The 14,124-nt window shown below is 30.8% G+C and overlaps 39 non-coding genes across 39 annotated transcripts; 20 read left to right on the top strand and 19 right to left on the bottom strand.

Annotated features, from left to right (window-relative positions):
- Nucleotides 1-438: 438 nt before the first annotated feature.
- 21ur-11613 lies at nucleotides 439-459 on the bottom strand. The gene has a single exon (NR_057815.1).
- A 178-nt stretch (nucleotides 460-637) lies between these two features.
- Nucleotides 638-658, bottom strand: 21ur-3911. Its single transcript, NR_057814.1, has one exon.
- 21ur-6125 lies at nucleotides 639-659 on the bottom strand. Its single transcript, NR_057813.1, has one exon.
- A 148-nt stretch (nucleotides 660-807) lies between these two features.
- On the bottom strand, nucleotides 808-828 carry 21ur-5951. The gene has a single exon (NR_057812.1).
- Nucleotides 829-1,177: 349 nt separating this feature from the next.
- On the bottom strand, nucleotides 1,178-1,198 carry 21ur-4685. Its single transcript, NR_057811.1, has one exon.
- Nucleotides 1,199-1,783: 585 nt separating this feature from the next.
- 21ur-5860 lies at nucleotides 1,784-1,804 on the top strand. The gene has a single exon (NR_057810.1).
- Nucleotides 1,802-1,822, bottom strand: 21ur-29. Its single transcript, NR_057809.1, has one exon.
- A 99-nt stretch (nucleotides 1,823-1,921) lies between these two features.
- On the bottom strand, nucleotides 1,922-1,942 carry 21ur-15090. The gene has a single exon (NR_057808.1).
- Nucleotides 1,943-2,093: 151 nt separating this feature from the next.
- Nucleotides 2,094-2,114, bottom strand: 21ur-7371. The gene has a single exon (NR_057807.1).
- 21ur-7249 lies at nucleotides 2,095-2,115 on the bottom strand. The gene has a single exon (NR_057806.1).
- Nucleotides 2,116-2,378: 263 nt separating this feature from the next.
- On the bottom strand, nucleotides 2,379-2,399 carry 21ur-10584. Its single transcript, NR_057805.1, has one exon.
- Nucleotides 2,400-3,005: 606 nt separating this feature from the next.
- Nucleotides 3,006-3,026, top strand: 21ur-3298. The gene has a single exon (NR_057804.1).
- A 389-nt stretch (nucleotides 3,027-3,415) lies between these two features.
- On the top strand, nucleotides 3,416-3,436 carry 21ur-4030. Its single transcript, NR_057803.1, has one exon.
- A 3,142-nt stretch (nucleotides 3,437-6,578) lies between these two features.
- Nucleotides 6,579-6,599, bottom strand: 21ur-1671. Its single transcript, NR_057802.1, has one exon.
- Nucleotides 6,600-6,666: 67 nt separating this feature from the next.
- Nucleotides 6,667-6,687, bottom strand: 21ur-7815. Its single transcript, NR_057801.1, has one exon.
- Nucleotides 6,688-7,077: 390 nt separating this feature from the next.
- Nucleotides 7,078-7,098, top strand: 21ur-3094. Its single transcript, NR_057800.1, has one exon.
- A 102-nt stretch (nucleotides 7,099-7,200) lies between these two features.
- Nucleotides 7,201-7,221, bottom strand: 21ur-12321. The gene has a single exon (NR_057799.1).
- Nucleotides 7,222-7,348: 127 nt separating this feature from the next.
- Nucleotides 7,349-7,369, bottom strand: 21ur-8108. The gene has a single exon (NR_057798.1).
- Nucleotides 7,352-7,372, bottom strand: 21ur-12496. The gene has a single exon (NR_057797.1).
- Nucleotide 7,373: 1 nt separating this feature from the next.
- Nucleotides 7,374-7,394, top strand: 21ur-4798. Its single transcript, NR_057796.1, has one exon.
- Nucleotides 7,395-8,065: 671 nt separating this feature from the next.
- Nucleotides 8,066-8,086, bottom strand: 21ur-2469. The gene has a single exon (NR_057795.1).
- A 473-nt stretch (nucleotides 8,087-8,559) lies between these two features.
- 21ur-8945 lies at nucleotides 8,560-8,580 on the bottom strand. The gene has a single exon (NR_057794.1).
- A 322-nt stretch (nucleotides 8,581-8,902) lies between these two features.
- 21ur-13 lies at nucleotides 8,903-8,923 on the top strand. The gene has a single exon (NR_057793.1).
- Nucleotides 8,924-9,283: 360 nt separating this feature from the next.
- Nucleotides 9,284-9,304, top strand: 21ur-4887. Its single transcript, NR_057792.1, has one exon.
- A 558-nt stretch (nucleotides 9,305-9,862) lies between these two features.
- Nucleotides 9,863-9,883, top strand: 21ur-1832. Its single transcript, NR_057791.1, has one exon.
- Nucleotides 9,884-10,057: 174 nt separating this feature from the next.
- Nucleotides 10,058-10,078, top strand: 21ur-388. Its single transcript, NR_057790.1, has one exon.
- A 325-nt stretch (nucleotides 10,079-10,403) lies between these two features.
- 21ur-8515 lies at nucleotides 10,404-10,424 on the top strand. The gene has a single exon (NR_057789.1).
- Nucleotides 10,425-10,497: 73 nt separating this feature from the next.
- On the bottom strand, nucleotides 10,498-10,518 carry 21ur-7746. The gene has a single exon (NR_057788.1).
- A 399-nt stretch (nucleotides 10,519-10,917) lies between these two features.
- 21ur-6592 lies at nucleotides 10,918-10,938 on the top strand. The gene has a single exon (NR_057787.1).
- Nucleotides 10,919-10,939, top strand: 21ur-3086. Its single transcript, NR_057786.1, has one exon.
- A 1,727-nt stretch (nucleotides 10,940-12,666) lies between these two features.
- Nucleotides 12,667-12,687, top strand: 21ur-10021. The gene has a single exon (NR_057785.1).
- Nucleotides 12,688-12,814: 127 nt separating this feature from the next.
- 21ur-3547 lies at nucleotides 12,815-12,835 on the top strand. Its single transcript, NR_057784.1, has one exon.
- Nucleotides 12,836-12,992: 157 nt separating this feature from the next.
- On the top strand, nucleotides 12,993-13,013 carry 21ur-1847. The gene has a single exon (NR_057783.1).
- Nucleotides 13,014-13,135: 122 nt separating this feature from the next.
- On the top strand, nucleotides 13,136-13,156 carry 21ur-1808. Its single transcript, NR_057782.1, has one exon.
- Nucleotides 13,157-13,407: 251 nt separating this feature from the next.
- On the top strand, nucleotides 13,408-13,428 carry 21ur-13255. The gene has a single exon (NR_057781.1).
- Nucleotides 13,429-13,789: 361 nt separating this feature from the next.
- On the bottom strand, nucleotides 13,790-13,810 carry 21ur-11747. The gene has a single exon (NR_057780.1).
- A 1-nt stretch (nucleotide 13,811) lies between these two features.
- Nucleotides 13,812-13,832, top strand: 21ur-5167. The gene has a single exon (NR_057779.1).
- Nucleotides 13,833-14,031: 199 nt separating this feature from the next.
- Nucleotides 14,032-14,052, top strand: 21ur-4895. The gene has a single exon (NR_057778.1).
- 21ur-6953 lies at nucleotides 14,033-14,053 on the top strand. The gene has a single exon (NR_057777.1).
- The last annotated feature ends 71 nt before the right edge of the window (nucleotides 14,054-14,124 follow it).

Genomic DNA, 14,124 nt, shown 5'->3' with positions numbered 1-14,124 from the left:
GCTTTTATGTAACAAAACCTTAGACATCGAAAACAAAAATTAAGTTTTGAGTCTGAACGTAGGCGTCACCGCATCATCCGAAACCAGATAATGTTTTTTCACACACACTCTCACACAATAATATAAAAATCACCCCTCGAACGGGCATGGATAAACGGAAATGAAGTGGAGAGAAGCTACATAGTACATCAATTAGAGAGACACAGAGAAATGAGAAAAAAAACATTGGAGAGGCGATTTTGAGCAAATAGGAGATCGCCCGCCGTCGATTCAAGTGAGAATATGGATTGTTGTGTGGATTTGACGTGGAGATATAGAGACAAGAAAGAGCAAAATATGCTCTTTGTGGTGTGGTGTTGCAATTGAAATATTTATGATATTTATGAGATATTTGAAGGGAACATGGGAAAGGTAGAAAGGTATCGAATTTTGCTCAGTTTCAAATTTGAGCTACGAAGAATGACATAAGTTGACCTCAGAGTTTATACCTATTTTTAGAAACAGTAATTTTTAGTATGAAAAATTTGTTAACGATCATCAGGTAATTTCATAGTTTATATTCTTTCCTACATATAAATTTTTTTCAAGTTATTCTTGAAGTAAAAACAACCATTTTCAAAGTGATTCTGATTTGAATTGAAGCAAAAAGAAATTTCGAACTGCACCTGTAATTTTTGTGAAAAATGAAAACAATTCGAAACAGGAAAAGTTTTAAAATATTTTCTCGACAGTGGTTTTTTCAAAAATATACTTATAATCCAAAAAAAAAAAGGTTTTATTTTTAGTATTTGATTGTTACAATACGATTTTATTCTAATAGCAAAGTAATCGCATGAAAAACGATTTGGCAAAATAAATAACCTACTCAAAACAGTCAGAAATATTTACACAACTTACTATTTAGTAAAAGTTTTTAAAAACCATTTTTTCTCTTTTACCAGATTTCTGCAAACTGTGATCAGTTGTTTTCAGCGATTATATTTGTTTCTAGAAATAAAAACTATATTTTTAAAAATCTGAACAGACTTCAAATTTCCAGAAAGCGTCGTTTATTCCAAAATATTGCAAGCTAATTTATTTTCAAATAAAACAAAACAATGCTATGCATTACAAATCCATCTGAAACTGAACGCTTAAAAAAACATAGAAACAACGGTTTTTATATAAAAATTGTTTTGGTATAATTGGAGCTACTCAATTACCAAAAAAAAAATTCGCTTCTTTTCATCCACAATTTGAAACAGATGATTATTTATTTTTCGAAATTTTTTAAATCAATAAAATTAAAATGCAAGGGGATAGATAGGAAAAATGAAGAAACGATTGATTTGAAGGTTCAATAAAGAATACATCGTGGCTAGTTAGGGCTGAAACGTTTTAATTTTGACTCCGTGACAAAGTCTGTATAAATTTCACAAGTTTAACTTCAGAATTTCAAAAAATTTACCGTTTTCAATCATATAAAAAAACGAGGATAATCGGAGAAATGTGTGATCTTTCCAGGATATTAAAATAAAAATAAACACTAATCTCAATAGCTTCTTCCTTATTTCATTCAATTCTCCAAGTTGCTATCTCAAGTGGACTGTCTATGAGTGATGCCGCTGATGTTTGCGTAACCAACTATAGACCAAAAGGAATGAATGAATAAAAGATATGGGATCAAAATGAGATTGCATCGATTCTTTACGAAGAATAATTTTATAAATAATTTCAAAATCTATGGATAAAAAATTGCTGTTTCAAAATTTTAATTAAAAAACTCCAATACAATTGTACTTGTTCCTTCCTAGATTTTGAAATTATTTTGAATTAATTACGATTCAAAAGCATTAAAGTTAAAAATACTTAAATACAATTCAAAACATAAGTTTGTTAAAGGGATTTTATTTACGATTAATTGTTTAAGTAGCATTTCCCAAATTTCCTGAAGTCGAACTGATCGTAATGGAATTTTCGGTTTTTCAAACAAAATTTGATTGAAATTGAGATTTATTGTAAATTTTCTGGGAAATTTTTTAGATTTTCCGGAAAATAGAAAATTCAAACATTTTCTAAAATCGGAAAAAAAATATAAACTTTTTAGATGCCACATTCACTCCTGCTTAGGTTAAATGAAAATTAAAAAACGTAACTTAAAAATGGTTATTGTGAAGCTGCATTTTTTTTAAGCAAAAAACATTTCGATACAAACTATGATATTTTGCAGGACTGGGGGACTGGGTGGTAAAATCGATCTTTTGAGATTTGTCTTGTTCAAAAAATTGCGGACGAGCACCAAGCAAATATTAAAAAAAACATACACCCAATTTTATATTTAATTTGGCACTATCTATGCATTAACGCATGTTTTTTTTTCATTAAAACTACAAAAATAGCATGGAAAAATAAAAAAAGAATTGAATCATTTAGTTTCATTGTTAAATTTATAAAATAGGTGAAACAGTCAAAACTTTCACGAGAGTTATAATTTTAGGTATCGTCCGATTTTTTCATCACATGACAAAACACTTTACCGGTTTAGTTCCAAGAATTAAAAGGAAAAAAGGTGTTATGATAGTAAAAGAAAAGGAATAATACAAGAGAGGTAAAGAATGAAAGAGCGACAACAAATATGTCAAGAACCATAGGCAAAGACTCTCTTATCCACTTCCCTCCTCACCTGATAGATTCAATCACTCTCGCATTATGTTGTTGAATCAATTGAGAATAAATATATGCATAGTTTGGGCATTTATTAGAACAAACAGCATTTTTAGAAAACCTAAATAGTGCTAAAAAAAAAGTTTTTTTTATATCAAGTAGTTTAAATCAACATGTTGAAAAAGTATGAGAAATTAATTTTGCCGGGTGTTAATTCTTGCGTTGAATTTATTTCGTTCACAATTTTAACTTGAAATGCAAAAATTATGATGTTTATTTGACTATTTCGAAATTGATTTTTAGATTTAATTTTTTTCTGTTTCACCACAACAACAAATTCCAGAAAATTCTGTGTATTTTGATACGGATAAACCAGCAAACTTAACTATGTTAATTTTGACACATTCATAAAATTGCTGTTTATTCCGCGAACTGAAATAGATCGGTACTGGTATTTTATTGTATTAAACAGTTTAGCCCAATTTGTTGGAAAAGTATAAGAAATTGGTATAAGAAAAAATTGCTGTGATTTCACTTTTGTGTTGAATCAAACCAGGGGTGCGCGGCTATTTTTCGGTAATTTCAACAATTGCCTTGACTATCGGAATTTTGAATCTGACACTTTTCGTTTTGAACATAAAATACTAGAATATTTACATGAAAATTCTCTAAAAACACAGTAACTCTTTAAAAACAGCTGTTCGAAAAATTAATTTTAAAGAAACTCTGTTTCAGCTTGAAAACAAATTCTGAAAATTTTCATCTAAATTAATATATCAAGACCAGCCGCTGCCCGCGCCTACTGTTTCAAAAATTCACAGACAGTATGAAAACTTTCTGTTACTTTTTGACCAAGACAGTAACCTTACAATACCACTACAGTACCTTGACATTATCCTCCACCGACTCCTAACCCAATACCTCTTCAAAGGACAAAAAGTCAAATTTTCCAAAACTACAGTAACCCTACCGTATACCTACAGTACCCCTATAGTACCACTACAGTACCTTGACTTGATCCCCCATCAACTCCCAAATAACTACCTCTTCTATGGCTGTAAGCTCAATTTTTCGGAACATTCCAGAATTTTCCCAATTTTTCTAGAAAGTTCTGGAACATTCGAGAATTTTTTCGAAATTTCCAGAAGATTCTAGATTTCCAGAATTTTAGAATTTTCAGAAAATTTAAATTTCCCGCCAAAATATTTTTTTCAGAAAATTTAAATTTCCCTCCAAAATATTTTCACAGAAAATTTAAATTTCCCGCCAAAATATTTTTCACAGAAAATTTAAATTTCCCTCCAAAATATTTTTCACAGAAAATTTAAATTTCCCTCCAAAATATTTTTCACAGAAAATTTAAATTTCCCGCCAAAATATTTTTCACAGAAAATTTAAATTTCCCGCCAAAATGTTTTTCACAGAAAATTTAAATTTCCCGCCAAAATATTTTTCACAGAAAATTTAAATTTCCCTCCAAAATATTTTTTTCAGAAAATTTAAATTTCCCGCCAAAATATTTTTTCAGAAAATTTAAATTTCCCGCCAAAATATTTTTTCAGAAAATTTAAATTTCCCGCCAAAATATTTTTCACAGAAAATTTAAATTTCCCTCCAAAATATTTTTCACAGAAAATTTAAATTTCCCGCCAAAATATTTTTTTCAGAAAATTTAAATTTCCCGCCAAAATATTTTTTTCAGAAAATTTAAATTTCCCTCCAAAATATTTTCACAGAAAATTTAAATTTCCCGCCAAAATATTTTTCACAGAAAATTTAAATTTCCCTCCAAAATATTTTTTTCAGAAAATTTAAATTTCCCGCCAAAATATTTTTTCAGAAAATTTAAATTTCCCGCCAAAATATTTTTTCAGAAAATTTAAATTTCCCGCCAAAATATTTTTTTCAGAAAATTTAAATTTCCCGCCAAAATATTTTCACAGAAAATTTAAATTTCCCGCCAAAATATTTTTTCAGAAAATTTAAATTTCCCGCCAAAATATTTTTTTCAGAAAATTTAAATTTCCCGCCAAAATATTTTTTTCAGAAAATTTAAATTTCCCTCCAAAATATTTTCACAGAAAATTTAAATTTCCCGCCAAAATATTTTTCACAGAAAATTTAAATTTCCCGCCAAAATATTTTTTTCAGAAAATTTAAATTTCCCGCCAAAATATTTTTCACAGAAAATTTAAATTTCCCTCCAAAATATTTTTCACAGAAAATTTAAATTTCCCTCCAAAATATTTTTCACAGAAAATTTAAATTTCCCGCCAAAATATTTTTTCAGAAAATTTAAATTTCCCGCCAAAATATTTTTTTCAGAAAATTTAAATTTCCCTCCAAAATATTTTTTTCAGAAAATTTAAATTTCCCTCCAAAATATTTTCACAGAAAATTTAAATTTCCCTCCAAAATATTTTTCACAGAAAATTTAAATTTCCCTCCAAAATATTTTTCACAGAAAATTTAAATTTCCCGCCAAAATATTTTTTCAGAAAATTTAAATTTCCCGCCAAAATATTTTTTTCAGAAAATTTAAATTTCCCGCCAAAATTTTGTTTTCCACCACGATGGGTCTCACCACGATGGGTCTCGCCACGATGGGTCTCACCACGATGGGTTTTCCACGATGGGTCTCACCACGATGGGTCTCGCCACGATGGGTCTCGCCACAATGGGTCTCGCCACGAAGATCTCGCAGCAACATTTTTTTAAATTTTCCAGAAGGTTCTAGAACAATCCAGAATTTTTTCGAATTTTCCAGAAAGTTCTGGAACATTCCAGAATTTTCTAGAATTTTCCAGAAGGTTCTAAAGCTTTTCAGAATTTTCCAGAAGGTTCTGGAACATTTCAGAATTTTCACGAAGTTTCCAATTTCCCTTCCAAAGACGGAAAGTCAATTTTTCCCAAACTACAGTAATCCTATAGTACTCCTACAGTACTCCTACAGTACTACTACAGTACCCCGACCATATTCCACTACTAACCCCAAACCTATATCTCTTCAAAAGACAAAAACACAATTTTTCCCAAACTACAGTAATCCTACCGTACTCCTACAGTACTCCTACAGTACTACTACAGTACCCCGCCCATATCCCCCTACTAACCCCAAACTAATATCCCTCCAACAGCCGAAAACGCCTTGCCTTTGTAAGCTATGACGTCACTTGTTAACAAACGGACACTATTTTTTTATATATAGGTAATGATCTATTTTCATCAATATCAAGTTCTATTTTCATCTAAAAAAAATTTTTTTAGCAATTTTTTGCCCAATGATATTTATCACAACATTGCATTTGACATATTGGGTTTTTGTTTAAAATATTTTCCCATTACCTACTCGTTTTTTCATCAGTCATCAGGTAGTTATTATGACCGTATTTAAAATTCAAAAAATATTAATGAAATGCAGCGTTATGTGGTTTCTGCTGGGGTGTGTCTGGAGAGTATCAACTTTTTAAATATTTTTTCCATGAGCGGTTCAATTTGCATAGTATAAGGGCTGGAGTGATCAGACGATTGGGAGGTTTTAATGGGACAGTGACAAGCTAGAAGGAATTCAGTATGGTTATTGATCTTGTTGTCTGCTCATCTGACATTTCTGTAACCTTGATCCTAACACTAAACTGCTCTTTTTTTATCAATTCAATTTTGAAATATTTGTTCGACGGTGCAAGACTTGTTTCTGTTTTTGTACCTTCTTCTGTCAGACTGAAGTTGTAAAATTTTTCCTGAAATGTTTATGAATAAACTACTATTTCATGGCTGGATTCACGTGTATTCAGCTCGACCAACGCCTCGAAAATTTTCAAAAAAGGCGGGAAAAAATATTTGAATTCCCCAATAGGAATTTCACCGCAGCGCGTGCAAAAATGTCTGCATTTGCGCGTGACGGTGTTTGCACAAATTACACCGAATGGTCGAGCTGAAAACACGTGTGGATTCAATCAATTATCTTGTGAAATCTGTAATTTTTATGAACGTGTCGAAACAGTAGTTCACTAATTTTTGAGGTCATGAACATCTGCACAAATATTAAAAAGTACCAAATCCAGATACTTTTAAAACATTCTTGAAACATTTCAAAAAATCCAGCAAGAGTTAAAAAGTTACTTTATTTTTTTGTTTTTTTTTGCAAAATAATTTAAACTTGATATTAGTTTGATTTTTTATTAATTTGTTTTCGTCCCCAAACAAATTTAAATTTGTGTTAAATTGCAAGTTTTTACTGAGAATTCTAAAGCTAGGCTTATTAGTTTCACTAAACAGATTTTTTCTATAAGAACCTAGTTGGCAGTTCAAAATCGAAATTTCACGATTTCAGATATGAATATCAAAAAAACTTTAAAAAATTCACAAAAAAACCAACAAAATGTTTACAGTTTCAAGTACTTTTGAACTATTTTTAAAATTTTGAAAAATTACTGTTCAGCTTGTTAACTGTGAGATTTCTTTATTAAATACATTAGAAGTTTGAATAAATATTATGTACAACCTTTGTATTCAATATTTTTCATTTGTGCATGATTAGAAAATAATAATTATTTCCGAAATTGCACACATCCTAGATCCCTGTGAACTCAGCCTAATGATTTATAAAATAATTTGAAACTGACAAAGTAATAAAGGGGTGTTTTTTCTTTCAATTTAGGTTGAGAGATACTTATTATTAAAAAATGTTATAAATACGTCTTAAAAAGACTCGATTGTGAAAAAATTATTCATGCTTCCAGTTTCTTGATTAAACTTTGTGTTTGAAACATTGTTTTTTTAAAAGTTGCTCAGCAATTTTCAATTAATTTCATGTTTTACAGAAATAGTTTGCAATATCAAGTTCTTGTTAATTGCCATATACTTGACCAATTTAATAATGTGGAGTTTCCATTCACATTTATTCTAAACCCACCCGTAACTAATCAGTGAAGAACTTTTATGTTCAAAACGATTGTGATTTTTCAAAAAAAAAAAAGTTTAAAAAAATAAGTATTTATATCAATTTATGTACATTTATTGTATACCAAGTGCCATAAATTCCTCCATGAAGTTTTCGACTTATATTTATACATTGAAGTCAGGTTTTAAACACGTATACTTTTTTTGACCAAAAATCTGTCGTGAGTAAATTTTAAAAATAATGTAGTTTTAAAAAACTTAAGTTAGTTGAAACATTCAAACATTTATTCACCCACCAATCCTCAATTCAAATTTTTCATCATTTCATCATCCCAGGGAATACCCCTAACCACAACAACTCTCAGTCCCCCGGTCTGCAAAATTTAAAGTAAGAAAAAAAAGAAAATCTTAAAATTTCCTTCCGTCTTCTCTTGTCATCGGTGGTCATTGTCAGCCAGACAAAAACAACTCTAAAATTTCCGGTTTTTTTGGGGAGTATTTTACAATTTTTATGATAGTCCGAGAGACAATGAAAGGTGGAGTCATCATCGAAGGGGACCAGAGATCTTTTGAGACTTGAAACAGAAGATAAATATAGAAGATATCATTGGTTTGTGATCTTATCTGAAATCTCATCAACGTGACTTTCTGACGGCTTTAACAGCTTGGCGAACAACAGACAATTGTGATGATCTTTCAACTGATTACAGTTCCATTTTCTTATCATTTCTTAGCTATGATGTCACTGATATCGTTAAACGTTTGTCACTGAACCTTTTTGACCGATTCTCTGTGTGATGGGTGCAGTTGTTGATAAGATAAGAAGCTGATATTTCGGGTAATTGGAGAATTGATAAGACACAAGTCTACAGTAACCTTGATAAGCTGTAGGTGTGTTTCTCAAATTGTTGTTTGCCAGTTTTACTGTAATCAAATAAGTTAGCAAGAAATTGAAGTACATATTCAATTGAGATTATTTTTGTGGTTTCAAAAGTGTGAAAAACCAGGATAATAAAATTTTTAAACTATTTGAAATTCAGAGCCTATAATGCAGACAATTAATCAATATTCTGAAACAGTTAAAAATTTGAAAATTGTTGTAGTTGTCAATGAATGAAATTTTTTCCTGCAGCTCAAAGTTTAATGTTTTCCACTGAAATTTCGAATAAAACAGCTCATTCTAAAACAATTATTTTTCCGCTTTACCAAACGTTTTTAAGTTTTATTTAAAATTTCAGTGGAAAACATTAAACTTGAGTTGCAGGAACTTTCCTTCATTGTCAACTCTAAAACAATTTTCAAATTTTTAACTGTTTCAGAACATTGATTAATTGTCTGAAGTATTTCTGGTAACCAATACTATTCCATTTAATCATTGTAGAAATCACATCAACATATTTGTTGAAGAGTGTTAACCTCAAATTGGCAGAGTACACTTTCCGTAAATTGTCAGTTAATAAATTATAGTGACGTATTTTCATTTCTTAAAACCAAACTTAAAGAGGACAGTATGACTAGGTTTCGAATCTGAACATTTAAAAAAAATTTACTAAACAAAAAGTTTCAAAAGAAATCAGCCATAAGTAATATTCAAACACGAACGCAATAATCTAAAATCGAATTTTAAAAAAATATAGTCAAACTGTTGAATTCCAATTGAATTTTCAAACTTTTAGTCGCAAACTTGTACATACTATTCCAGATTTTTTTGAAATTTCAGGCAACAAAATGGAAACATTCATTTCAATCTTTTCAAAAAAAAATTATCAATTTTTAAGTTAGTTATTATTTTTTGGAAAAATCGAGAATATATTTTAATTTTTCTGTAAAATTAATTTGTTGGATAAATATTTATTTTCGTTAATTTTTTCTTGAAAATTAGTTCATAGACTGACTCATTTTAAAACTTAAAAAAATTTCATCTAACTTTTAGCTTTTTTGTTTTTTTAATACTTTTTAATGTTGAAATGAATTTTGAACATTCTCAAACACAAACACAATTCCCAATCAATCAGAGAATTAAATAAAATTGAAATCTGACTTTGAAAACTTTCCATCAGACTACAATCTTCCTTTCAGATGCAATCACCTACCAGAACAGATAAGTTTACAAAAATCTTGTGTGGAACACGATATTACAATACAAAATGGCGGTTTGATCTGACCAAAGATGGGTTTGGCAGGGGTTTTACATCAATAAGTTTAGTTTTACTTTAATTGTGGTTCATGCAACACACGGAAAAAAATGTGATGTGTTCATTAAAACATTTAGTGTTTCACTACCTTTATATAGCTGGGAGACGAGCTAAGCATATGATTTAACAAATGACGGTAAATCTAATCATAAAATTAAATGATTTGAGTTCAAAATGCATCGATATTTTGTTATTCTTATGAAAATGAAGAAGCTGGAATTTTTGGCATAACATTTGCTATTTTTTCAACCTTTTTTTCAAATATGATAACGTGTTTCATGTAACTGTTATGTAGATAGAAGAAATGTTTACTACATTCGGGAGGAAATATTCGGGACGAAATTTAAACTGTTTCAATTTCTGGAAAATGAATCAATTCCGCGATTATCGAGCACCTTTTGGTTCGAAATCCGAAGATCGAATGCTGCTACTTCAAACTTTGTTAGATTTCAAAAAATTGTCGTTTATGTTCTAGAAAAAGTGACGTCATTCGGGTGGGAAGCTGGATATCTCGCATTTAAAAAAACAGGAAGTCGAGCCTTATCAAAAATTGCACATTTTTCAGAGTTCAATTTTATACGAATTTTGAATAACTTATTGGCAAATTTTTTGAATTCTTGTTTTAGCATATGAGTATAACACTGAAATATGTGTTTTGCCCGTTTTCAAGATATTGGCGGAATACAGAGTTATGAATTATGGAAGCTTTTCCAAGTTCGAATATTGAACATAGAAGTTAATATTGAACTTATCGCACGAGTATTCTGTAAGCAAAGAAACGTCTGCACTTGATACTGTTCTGCTTTCAATAATATTTTGAAACTGTAATTTTTTTTTCAAAATTTTTTAAATTTTTTCAACATTCTTTTCGTCACGATTCAGTTTTTATTAAAGCAGAAATAATAAATCCGGAAATGCAAAAAAAACATTCTTTGGTCAAAAAATGACCAATCAATCTTCCCCTTTTGACCCACTCAGCTCCTCCCATTTTCGTCGTTCTTCGTGAAACGAGTCTCCCGCCCAATTTTAATGAAAATTCTAGTAATGGATGTTACCAACAGATTAAAGTTGACATTAAGTGGGTTACTACTTATATTTCAGTTGAAGGATATTTTTTGACAAATAATTTTTTAATGTTTCAATAAGTTTTTAAGTTGTGTGAAATTTATTCAGGCAATTCTTAGTTGGCTGTTCTATTTACCGTATATTCTCTATTAGTAAGGCGCCCCTATTAGTTTTGCATCTATCAGGTTGTCCCATAAGTTTTTGTACTTTTTTTCAAATATTTTTCCAAAACTTCTAGAAAGTTTTAAAATTTTTTCATCGTAGGTCGTGTCAAGGTCGGGTCGTCCCCTTTCAGAAAAGATTCATTTCATCCATTTCTACTTTGCCACGATGACAATCATCAAACTTGAACGTCGAGACGTTAGATTGCTTCTTCTTTATGAATTTCGTCTTGGTCATTCAGCAATGGAAGCGGAACGAAACATATGCGGTGCGATGGGTGAGGGAGCACTCTCTTATAATACAGCAAAGAGTTGGTTTCAAAAGTTCAAGAACGGCGACTTCAGTCTCGAAGAAATAGAACGTTCTGGGCGACCGGTAGAGTTAAATGAAGAAGACCTAGTGAAGCTGGTGGAGGAAGAGCCTCGTCTTAGTCTTCGTGAAATGGAAGAGAAGCTTGAGTGTTGTCATAGCACAATTGCACGTCACTTGGGTCGCCTTGGTTTTACTTCAAAACTTGGAATTTGGGTGCCTCATGAACTTTCGGCATCACAGAAGCTCACTCGGGTCAACGTTTGTACTCAACTTCTAACTTTTCGTCGAAAGTTCGATTGGCTGAACAATCTGGTTACTGGAGATGAGAAGTGGGTGCTCTATGTTAACCATTCCAGAAAACGTCAATGGCTTCCGATCGGTGAGAAAGGAATACCGACGCCAAAGCCTGATCTTCACCCAAAAAAGATTATGATCTGTGTCTGGTGGGGTGTTCAAGGACCCGTGCACTGGGAATTGTTGCCAACTAATAAAACTATCACTGCTGATTACTATTGTGCCCAATTGGACCGAGTTGCAGAAAAGACCAACGGAAAATATGAAAAACTATATTTTCTTCACGATAATGCTAGGCCTCATGTCGCCAAGAAGACTTTCCAAAAGCTGCAAGATCTTGGTTGGACTGTTTTACCGCATCCACCATATTCTCCAGATCTTGCACCAACCGACTACCATTTGTTCTTGTCTCTCAGTGACTACATGCGCGACAAGCAATTCGACGACGAAGAGCATCTCAAAACTGAACTCTCCACTTTCTTCTCATCGCGTTCGCCGGATTTCTTCTCCCGTGGCATCATGATGTTACCTAGTAAATGGCAACAAGTGGTGGACACTAATGGTGAATACTTGTGTGAATAGTACTACTTGTCGCTTGAGAGAAATAAATTTTTTTCAAAAAAAAAATAGTACAAAAACTTATGGGACAACCTGATAAAATCACTCATCGAAAATTAGTTTTGCACTCTCTATTAGCACCACTAATAGTTTTGCACCCCTTCATTTGTTTCCTATTTTTAGGAATTCAAAATTTGCATTTTAAAATCGTTCTACAAATCAGGAAAATTCTTACAGACTTGGTAAAACAAGTAAAAATTGGCAAAATATGAGTACGACTCGGACAATGTTTGTGTATCAGTCATAAAATTCGTTCATTTTGGTTCATAAGTTGTTACTGAAATTGATGATATTTGCCATAACTTCATGAGAAACATGAGAAAAAACTGTTTGAAAATTAGTTTTGCATCAAATTAGGTGTCCGAAAATTAGTTTCGCACGCCTTACTAATAGAGGATATACGGTAGATGTAAATTTTTAATATAGTTTCTGTTTCAGCGTGTTGTTTTTTTTAAAGTATTGATATTGATATTGATTTATTCACCATGGAAAATGGATATAAAGAAAACATAACCGGTATTCCTACGTGAAAAGGTATTACTATTTATAAATTTCTGATTTTGAAACTAAATTTTGTCTGTTTCAATATGTGGTTGACTACCGCGATATTGTTTTGACTTCACTACACTTGTGCATATGTACTGTAACAATTAACTTAAACAAAAATTTTTTTGAAGAACAGTGAAGTTTCCTGTACTTTAGTTTAAAAATTATTTTTTTTTCTGTTGATGTTCAAATTGTAAATTTGTTTTCACTCTTTTAGAACTCACATATTAGAATACAACTTTTCAAAAAAATTAGTGGATTGGCCAATTGCGGACATTTTTGAGCACAAGTTAATGAAAAGATGGCTCTAATTTTTAATTTTTTGGGCGAATTTCCAATTTTATCAAGTCTCCCGTTTTAACAAGATTGTTTAATTGAGAACTATTTTAGTTTAGCATTGAGAATGGCCAACATTTTATTTACAGTTTTTAGTACGCCAGGTTTACGCGACTACGCGACCTGTAATTTTGTTAAAAAAAATGACTTCTTATATTATTATACAGAAATCAAAAATATGATTTATATTAAGAAAAAAAATAATGTTTCAAATGTTTCACTCAAGAATATTTCTTGAGTCTATCTAAAAACGTACTGTGAACTTAAAACTTTTTTAATTATTTTCTGTTTCAACAAGTTTTCATCACAGACTTCTTTAATCTGGATTGCTCGTTGAGCCCTAATTTTTTGGAAAAATATAAAAATCTGTAAAAGTATTCCAGATATCTCAACACCAAAAGTTTTTTGATAAATTTTTGATTTTTCTCCGCCAAAACTTCCTATCAATCCATCTCTCATCTCACTCGCCTAATCACTTAGGCTCCGCCCAACTTCGGCATTTTTGTGAAAAAAAAACATGTTCCGCCCATATGTTATTACAGTAGACGCATTTTTATTATTAAAGGGAAATTAGTTTCCGCTGATTTTTGTGATTTTTGTGGCTCGTATATACCAGGGCTATATTCCAATATCAAGGAATTTTTTTACGACATTTCTCATTTCTCATTTAATTTGAATTTAAAAAATATTGTTCTGTTTTTGTTAGTTGTTAAAAGGATCATTTCGATAGTTTTGTATTGGTTTTCCCGATGGCACATGTGATACTTTTTCTAGGAAACATGAAACCTTTAAACTTTTAACTTTCTGTTTTAACGTTTTATTTTTCGAATTATCCCTAAAAATGTGTTGATTCTTGGCGAGAAAATCTAATTTCGAACTTTTTCAGTTAGGACTTTGAAACTATTTTCCAAATGTTTCACAATCCCAATTTGAGCGCATCTCTAAAATTAAGAAATAGTTGGATGGTTGAAGAAGGAGTATCGTCAATGGGGAAATTGTTTTAAAATGTAGTATTTGTATTCAAACTTCCAACGGGAAAAATCCGTTAATA

The sequence above is a fragment of the Caenorhabditis elegans genome, chromosome IV, assembly GCF_000002985.6.
Source record: "Caenorhabditis elegans chromosome IV".
Lineage (NCBI taxonomy): Eukaryota > Metazoa > Nematoda > Chromadorea > Rhabditida > Rhabditidae > Caenorhabditis > Caenorhabditis elegans.
The sequence above is the reverse complement of the archived record's forward strand: the minus strand, read 5'-3'. Positions and strand labels throughout refer to the sequence as shown.